Here is a 10,089-nt window from a genome sequence, read left to right on the forward strand (position 1 = left end):
AGCAGTAACCTCAGAAGCATTATTGTCTGTGATGTAGTCCCTGAAAACTCATTTATGATTTGTAAAATGGAGCCTCTTTGAATATACTTATCCATGTATATAGTAAGTATGCATCATTCTTTTCATGGGAGTCATTTCTATTGTTCTGAGGAAATCTTTTTCTTGAAATAGGATCTCACTCTGTCACCCAAGCTGGAGTGTAGCCATGCAATCACAGCTCACTATAGCCTCAACCTCTGGGTTCAAGCAATCCTCCTGCCTCAACCTCCTGAGTAGCTGGGACTACAGGCATGTGCTGCCGCATATGGCTAAATATTTAAAAACATTCTGTAGAGATAAGATCTCACTATGTTGCCCAGGCTGGTCCTGAACCTGGGCCCAAGTTATCCTACTGTCTTGGCCTCCCAAAGCATTGGGATTACAGGTGTGAGCCACCATGCTGGGCCTAAAAGTCTTTCCTAATAATTTACTGATCCATGACATTAGATCAAAGGAAAACAGGGATTTAAAAAAAAGAGAAATAAATAAACAAAACACTGATGCTGTGCTTTTGCTAGCTATATCTTGACCTGTTTGCTTGGGTCAAGTCATACCTTTTTCCTCTACTACACAACATTCTTCAACGAAAAGTTCAGGTCTATTCACCGCAGAACCTCAATAGTGTCTTCTTTCTCTGACTTAACAGCTATACAACTTTCCATTCAAATCCCTACTCCTTAACACTGGTGTCCCCATTCCTCCCAAAATGTCAGTGTATTCATGAGAAGAAATTTTATTTCAGCAAACTAGTAAAATAGGGAAATATGTTCTTCTCTCAGGTAACCATAGTGTATTTTGTTAGCACCTTCCTGGAGATAATGTCTCACCTGTGTTGCTTAATCCAGAGGAGTGTCAGAGATAAGGAAAATTTCATGTTCCTGTACAGTAATGTTGAAAAAAGCAGAATTTTGCTATTATGTTGATTACATCATATTTAGTTTGTGGGGCTAGGTCTCCAATAATGTTAAATAAAGTTATATTGAAATCCAGAACATTTCAACTATTGTGCTGTTAGTCTGTTTACCAGTAGAATCACCATCATCCCAGAAAATGGAGCAAGATGCTTCTCCCTGTTTGTCTAGAGCAATTCTGAGGCCAAAAGGATTCAGACGGCTATAGAGGAAGAGTGAAAATTGATATTAATTTTCTTTCATAAGTGTGTATTTTCAGGGTTAGAAAAGTCTATCTCCAGTCATCTTATAGAACTATGCAGAAAATTGCTGAGTTCTTTCTGAAACATCTTTACCAAATCTTCACTTATTATCTTTACCAAATGTTCAAGTTTATCTTTGAAGACATCCAGTGATAAGAAACTTAAAATATCCCTAAGCAACCTATTCTACCTCTGAATAGTTCAATCTGAAAAAAAAAAAAAAAAAAAAGTTATAGCAATAGTACGGACATCTCATCAAATGCAATTAACAAAGAGCCTTCCACTGGAAAAAGAGGAAATGTTTTTATGATGAACAAAATGACACAATTATTCTACCATGTTGATTGAAGGCAAATCCCTCAGTTTCTTTGGCTTATCTACAACAAAAAGAAAGTTGTAACAAAGTTGTCACAAAGTTGTTGGATTAGAGATCCTGGGAACTGATTTTAAGGTATGAGCAATGGAATTCCAGGGAGAATGAGGCCTGAATAATAACTCAGTAAGCCTGCACAGCTGGGAGTCTTATTAACATCTCAGGAGCAAAAATGCCAGAATCCATGAGCCCCATTGTTGTTTTTCCACAATGGAGACAAGACTCAAGGATTTAATTTTAACCACTTGGCAACAGAAAGGTGCATAACAAGAAAAGAACTACACAATGCAAGCAATAAAACAAACTTACTTTTGGAGAACTTGAATTACAGTGAAAGTTCCTTTAAAAAATGTTTTGGCTGGGTGCTGTGACTCACACCTATAATCCCAGCGCTTTGAGAGGCCAAGGTGGATGGATCACGAGGTCAGAAGATCGAGACCATCCTGGCTAACACGGTGAAACTCGTCTCTACTAAAAATTCAAAAAATTAGTTGGGCCTGGTGGCAGGTGGCTGTAGTCCCAGCTACTCAGGAGGCTGAGGTGGGAGAATGGCGTGAACCCGGGAGGCGGAGCTTGCAGTGAGCCGAGATCAGGCCACTGCACTCCAGTCGGGACGACACAGCAAGACTCCATCTCAAAAAAAGAAAAAAAAAATGTTTTGGTTTCATATAAAATATACATATGTCATTATATGCTTCCTATTGAAATGAAAGTTAGACGTGAGACCTGCTCTTCTTGGCAATGAATAATATAATAACTTGAAGTTCAAATGGATTTATTATTCAAGTTAGTCTTTAGAAGCTATGGATCTACTTCAGTACCTGGTTCTGGGCTCCTCTGAGTACTTTTTTTTTTTTTAAGACAGGGTCTCGCTCTGTCACTCACGCTGGAGTGCAGTGGTGTGACCATAGAATCCCAAGCTCAAGCGATCCTCCCACATCAGCCTCCCAAGTAGGCCAAGTAGCTGGGACTACAGGAGAGCACCACCATGCCCAGCTAATTTTTTGTATTTCTTGTAGGGACGGGATTTTGCCATGTTGCCCAGGCTGGACAGTGTGCGTTCAATATTTTTAAATATCTGGTCATAACTCTCTAGTGATGTATAATTTTAACTGATTTTTATTTTTAATTAATGTTGATTAAAAGTTCTGAGTTGCTACTATGTATTGTTGATGTAAAATAGAAGTATGAGCAAATTATTGCTTTTTAAAAATATCTGCTTATTTGCTTGACAAAGTCTTTGATTACATGATATCTATGGAACAAAAATGATTAATCAAATATAACCTAGGTGGGAAAAAAAAGCTCTGGGACCTGACCTAGTCTACATATAAAATCTTGGAGAGACTTTGTGTATCTGAAGTCACTAGTAACTTAAAAATGATGATAGGCATATATTTAGAGAAGGATAGCTTAGAACTGAATCAAATGCTCAAACAGAAAATTATCTACTGATTTCTCTCACTCCTTTTTCTCTTCCTCTTTGCTTTCTCTGTGTCACATACACACACATATGTGCAGACACAGGTATAAACTCACACATAGGCAACTAATTGTACTACTGATTACTCCAGTCTCTTGTTGCTGGCCCCCTACTCACAACACCCGCTCCTTGGAAACTCTGCAAGCAGGAGGGTTGATCATATTCTCTGTGAAGTCTCCAGACAAGGTGTGCCTAGTACCTGAGCCTTGTTGTTCTGACTGGAAATCGTGTAGGCAGAATGTATACTCCACGAAGGAAAAGAGGAATTGGTGGCCCACGCCTGTAATCCCAGCACTTTGGGAGGTGGAGGCAGGTGGATCACAAGGTCAGGAGCTCAAGACCAGCCTGGCCAACATGGGGAAACCTTGTCTCTACTAAAAATACAAAAATCAGTGGGGCGTGGTGGTGGGTGCCTGTAATCCCAGCTACTGGGGAGGCTGAGGCAGGAGAATCACTTGAACCCGGGAGGTAGAGGTTGCAGTGAATGGAGATCGTGCCGCTGTACTCCAGGTTGGAAGTTTCGTTCCTTTTTCATTTTTCTTAAAAAAAAAAAAAAAGAAAGAAAAGAAAAGAGGAATTACATTTAGTGGAGCAGGAACTTCAACAAACTTCTTCTGCCAAGAAGGTAGTATTTGACTCCTACTAGCATAGAACAAGCCAGAGTTAACTGTTCCAATTCTATAACTGGTAAGAAGTCATACATTTCAAGAGACATGGGAAGTTGAAATCCAAACTTCCACTTAAATGCCACAAAGCATCCATAGAACTCACTAACAGGAAGGGTGATTTGAAATGTCTAATTCATTGCTTAAATAAAAGTACAAACTCCAATATGTAAACCACATAACAGTAGCATTTATTATAATAGTACATACTTATTTCAAAAATTTAACTTTATAACCACACTTATACACTAAAAAGTGTTAAAATTTAATATAATAATATTATAATTAGTCATGACTAATTGGTAGTTTAAAAATAGGTCATGGCTAGGTGTGGTGGCTCACACCTGTAATCCCAGCACTTTGGGAGACCAAGGTAGGTGGATCACCTGAGGTCAGGAGGTCAAGACCAGCCTGGCCAACATGGTAAAACCCCATCTCTACTATAAATACAAAAATTAGCCAGGTGTGGTGGCTCATGCCTGTAGTCCCAGTGACTCCGGAGGCGAGGCATGAGAATCACCTGAACCCAGGAGGCGGAGGTTGCAATGAGCCAAAATCAGGCCACTGCACTCCAGCATGGGTAACAGAAAAAAAAAAAAAAAAAAGTCACATACCTTTGCTTCCAATTTGAGATTACATTTATAGTCAAAAGTCATTTCCATAAAAATTTGTTGAAAAATTTCTGGGAAAGATTAGTCAATGTTCATCAAACCACACTAAAAGAATGGCGGAAATGAACTCATTAGTTCAAATGAAAGTTCCATGGTAGAGATGACACATTGCTTCTCTCTCACAGTCCACACCCTCCTTGATCATCACAACTGTAACTCCCACTGCCTAAGAGACTAGGTATATCTTGGATGAAAAGATGAGTTGGATTGATAATATTATATTTTGGGAGTAATTTGAACTACAAAATATGGAGAGAGCCTGCCACTTATCACAGAAGCGCAAAGACTGTATAAATATAAAAGTCTTTGTTAGTGTAACTGATAGAGGGTCCCGACTGCGAGTTGTCCGGGTTCTTGGTGTTTTGAAGAAAAAATTGGACAAAATACCCAGCAAAGCAAAAACAGAATGAAGCAACAAAGGAATGAAAGCAGGGATTTATTGAAAACAAAAATACACTCCACAGTGTGGGTGCGGACCCGAGCAGCGGCTCGGGTCAGAATCTTCTTAGGTTCAAATGCCCCCTAGAAGTTCCGTTACCCTAGAAGTTTCCTATTGGCCACTTCTTACTTCTGTGACCCTAGTAACTTCTTACTTCTGTTACCCTACTTCTGTTAGCCCTCAACGGCCCAGATACAGAATCTTCTTGTGCTCAAATGCCCCCTACAAGTTGTTAACCTGTAAGTTTCCTATTGGCCGCCTTCCTACTTCTGTTACCCTAGAAGTTTCCTATTGGCCACTTCATGCTCACCTCATGTAAATGAAGTAGTAGCCCACAATCAGTCTGATTGGTTACAGAAAGCAGACAACCAGAGGCTGAAGTGAAGTTACAAAGGTCACACTCCTGTGCAAATATCTGATTAGTCGCAAAAAGCAACCAGTCAGAGGCTAGAGGGAAGTTACAAAGTTATAATTCTATGTAAATGAAGATGTGGCCCACAATCAATCTGATTAGTTGTGGACAGCAACCATTCAGAGACTGGAGTGAAGCTACCAAGTTGCAAATGAAGACTGGACCTGCAATCAGTCTGATTTGTTGCAGACAGCCTATTTTTCATCTGCTGGCAGAAAAGGTCAAAGGGAGTAGTAGCCTCTGGTCCTTTTGTTACTTAGGCATGGCAAGTTAGGGCTTTCTTTTCAATTTAGTTCTGGGAAGTCAGCATGAACAGCTTTAGGGTCCCTGCCTCCAGACCATATTCACCTGCCTTATCCAAAGAGTTCATGACAAGCTGAGTCCCCTTTGCAAAAGCAGTTATTAGTAAAACAAAATAGTCCAATGGAATGCTGAGCCCTGGGAATGGCACAACACCAGGCTGAAATTTCACCAACTCTAGCAACTGACCCTGGAATTCTCCATAAAATCCAGTACTGTCATAGTTGCTGTTCTTGAATTTCTATGAGATTTCTTAGGTCAGTTCACCTATATCCCTACTATAAACCTCATACTCAAGCTAGTCAGAATGGATTTCTGGTTTTCTGCAAGATAAAGTACCTGTCTTATGGATTGTATGTAATCTCTATGACACTTTACTATAAAGAAACCTCAGTGCAGGGATTAATTTGTTCTTAAGAATTTATTTATTTATTTTAGAATTGGGCTCTCACTCTGGACTCCAGTCCAGCTTGGAGTTCAGTGGCATGATAATAGCTCACTAGCAGCCTCAAACACCTCAGCCTCCTGAGTAGCTAGGACTAAAGGTGAATGCCACCATACCTGGCTAATGTTTGGGTTTTTGAGTTTTTGTTTTGTTTTGTTTTGTTATGTTTTGTTTTTTTAATTCTGTAGACTCAGTATCTCACTATGTTGCTTAGGCTGGTCGTGAACTCCTGGCATCAAGCAATCCTCCTGCCTTGACCTCAGAGTCATTGGGATTACAGGCATGAGCCACTGTGTCTGGCCCCATTTGCTCTTAAGAATTTAAATGTTTGCATGAAATAAGCAAGTCCAGTCTGCTTCCAAAAAATAATTATCACATTTTGATCTTAAATATTTGCTGATCTATATATGATCAATTCCACTATTTTGAGAAGAGTAAGCAATTCTAAACATAAGGCTTCACAAATAATTAAGTCATCAAATGTACACAGCCCAAGGTTCTAGAAGTCATATAAAAACAATAAAAAATCTCCAAGTTAATGAATTTATTTTTTTCTATAAAATATCTATAAAGCATATACTGTATGAACGTCAAAGCAAGTTGCTTCAGGAAAATACACATGCACAGATCTTTCCCCTTTGGAAAAAAGAAAATATTTGACTTTTAAAATTATTCTGTTGAATTAAAATATTCCAGTTAAAATGAATTAAGCTGTATACATATTTAATCTTATATTAATTGGCATTCAAACCAAGTCCTAGTGAATTCATATAAGATTATGCAGTAGGGCTGGAGAATCTACATGAAACATTTATGTTGTATCAGAAAACATATTTCATGTCTAGATTATGGAATTTTAATGTATAATATTCATCATTTTTCTAAAACACTAAATTTGCTATGTTTCAAAATATTAATGTCTCACTATAATGTAGATATAGATTATTACATACCATGTAATTACTTTGTGGCATTTTAACTCAATGACAATTGTCATACAGTTATGGAAAAATATAAAATATGAAATGCTTATTGATATAGTTTGAATGTTTGTCCCCTCTAAATCTCATGCTGAAATGTGCTCCCCAGTATTGGAGGTGGGGTTTAGTGGGAGATGTTTGGGTTGTAGAGGAATGGAGAGGCCACTAGAATCTGTCCATGCTGATGGGTGAGGGTCTTCTCCTACAGAAAGCCAGTCACACCATGAATAAGAAAGATGACCGTTTTGTCTGATGTGCAGACACCAACACAGAAAGTCAAAAGAGAAAAAAGAAACTGAGAAACATGTTTTAAAGAACAACACAAATTTCTAGAAATCAACCATAATAAAACAGTTGTGTAACCTACCTGACAGAGATTTAAAATGATTCTTATAAAGAGGTTCACTAAGATCAGGAGAACAGTGCATGAAGAAAGTGAGAATTTCAACAAAGAAATAAAAAATATAAAAAGTACCAAATAGAAATAATAAAGCTGGAGAATATTAGAAGTAACTCAAATATTCACTAAAGGGGTTCAACAGGAGACTATATCAAGCAGAAGAAATAATTAGTAAATATGAAGACAGATCATTGGAACATATTCAGTCAGGGAAGCAAAGAGAACGAAGAATGAAAAAGAGTGAAGAAAGCTTAAGAGACTTACGGAATACCATTGAGCAACCAATATATGTATAATGCGAGTCTTAGAAGTGTGAGAGAGAAAGGATCAGAAAGCATGACCAAAAAAATGATTGCTGAAACTTCTTATCTAGGAAAGGAAGTGGAAATACAGATCCAGAAAGCCTAAGAAATCCCAAAGAAGATGGACCTAAAGTAACCCACATCAGCACACTTTATAATGAAATTATCAAAAGTAACAGGCAGAATGTTGAAAATAGCAAGAGAAAAGCAACTTGCCACATATAAGTGAATACTTGTAAAACTATCAGCAGATTTTTCAGCAGAAATGTAGGACAAAAAGGAGTGGAATGAATTATTTAAACTACTGAAAGAAAAAAATTAAAAGCTGCCAACCAAGAATACTATACTCAGCAAAACCATTCTTCAAAAAATAAAGGAGACATAGACATTTCCATATACACAAAAGATGAAGAAATTCAGTATCACTACATGTGCCTTAGAAGAAATGCTAAAGAGATAGATTGCAAAAATTTTCTCCCATTCTGTAGGTCACCTGTTCACTCTGATGATAGTCTCTTTTGCTGTGCAGAAGCTCTTTAGTTTAATTAGATCCCAATTGTCAATTTTCGCTTTTGTTGCCATTGCTTTTGGTGTTTCAGACATGAAGTCTTTGCCATGCCTATGTCCTGAATGGTATTGCCTAGGTTTTCTTCTAGGGTTTTTATGGTTTTAGGTCTTACATTTAAGACTTTAATCCACCTTAGGTTAATTTTTATATGAGGAGTAAGCAAGGGTCCAGTTTCAGTTTTCTGCATATGGCCAGCCAGTTTTCCAAACACCATTTATTAAATAGGGAATCCTAAATGAAGGCAGAAATAAAGATGTTCTTTGAAACCAATGAGAACAAAGACACGATGTACAAGAATCTCTGGGGACATATTTAAAGCACTGTGTAGAGGGAAATTTGTAGTACTAAATGCCCACAAGAGAAAGTAGGAAAGATCTAAAATCAACACCCTAACATCAAAATTAAAAGAACTAGAGAAACAAGAGTAAACAAATTCAAAAGTGGGCAGAAGATGTGAAATAACAGATCAGAGCAGAAGTGAAGGAGATAGAGACACAAAACCCTTCAAAAAAAATCAATGAATCCAGGAGCTGTTTTTTTGAAAAGATCAACAAAATAGATAGAACGTTAGCCAGATTAATAAGGAAGAAAAGAGAGAAGAATCAAATAGATGCAATAAAAAATGATACAGGGGATATCACCCCTCATCCCACAGAAATACAAACTACCAGCAGAGAATACTATAAACACCTCTATGCAAATATACTAGAAAATCTAGAAGAAATGAATAAATTTCTGGACACATATGCCCTCCCAAGTCTAAACCAGGAAGGAGTCAAATCCCTGAATAGACCAATAACAAGTTCTGAAATTGAGGCAGTAATTAATAGCCTACCAACTAAAAAAAGTCTAGGACCAGACAGAGTCACAGCTGAATTCTACCAGAGGTACAGAGAGGAGCTGGTACCATTTCTTCTGAAACTATTCCAAACAATAGAAAAAGAGGAAATTCTCTCTGACTCATTTTATGAGGCCAGCATCATCCTCATACCAAAACCTGGCAGAGACACAACAAAAAAAGAAAATTTCAAGCCAATATCCCTGATGAACGTCAAAATCCTATCCAACACGATCCGGTTGGCTTCACACCTGGGATGCAAGGCTGGTTCAACATAAGCAAATCAATTAATGTAATCTATCACATTTATGTGAACCAATGACAAAAACCACATGACTCTCTCAATAGATGCAGGAAGGGCCTGTGACAAAATTCAACTCCCTTTCATGTTAAAAACTCTCAATAAGCTAGGTATCAATTTAATGTATCTCAAAATAATAAGAACTATTTATGACAAACCCACAGCCAATATCATACTGAATAGTCAAAAACTGGAAGCATTCCCTTTGAAAACCTGCAAAAGACCAAGATGCCCTCTCTCACCACGCCTATTCAACATAGTATTGGAAGTTCTGGCCAGGGCAATCAGGCAAGAGAAAGAAATAAAGCGTATTCAAATAGGAAAAGACAAAGTCAAATTGTCTCTATTTGCAGATGACATGATTGTATATTTCGAAAACCCCATCGTCTCAGCCCAAAATCTCCTTAAGCTGATAAGCAACTTCAGCAAAGTCTCAGGATACAAAATCAATGTACAAAAATCACAAGCATTTCTATACACCAATAACAGAGAGCTAAATCATGAATGAACTCCCATTTACAACTGCTACTAAGAGAATAAAATACCTAGGAATGCAACTTACAAGGGATGCAAAGGACCTCTTCAAGGAGAACTACAAACCACTGCTCAAGGAAATAAAATAAGACACAAACAAATGGAAAAACATTCCATGTTCATGGATAGGAAGAATCAATATCATAAAAATGGCCATACTTCCCAAAGTAATTTATAGATTCAATG

This window comes from Mandrillus leucophaeus, unplaced genomic scaffold (assembly GCF_000951045.1).
Source record: "Mandrillus leucophaeus isolate KB7577 unplaced genomic scaffold, Mleu.le_1.0 Scaffold1117, whole genome shotgun sequence".
Lineage (NCBI taxonomy): Eukaryota > Metazoa > Chordata > Mammalia > Primates > Cercopithecidae > Mandrillus > Mandrillus leucophaeus.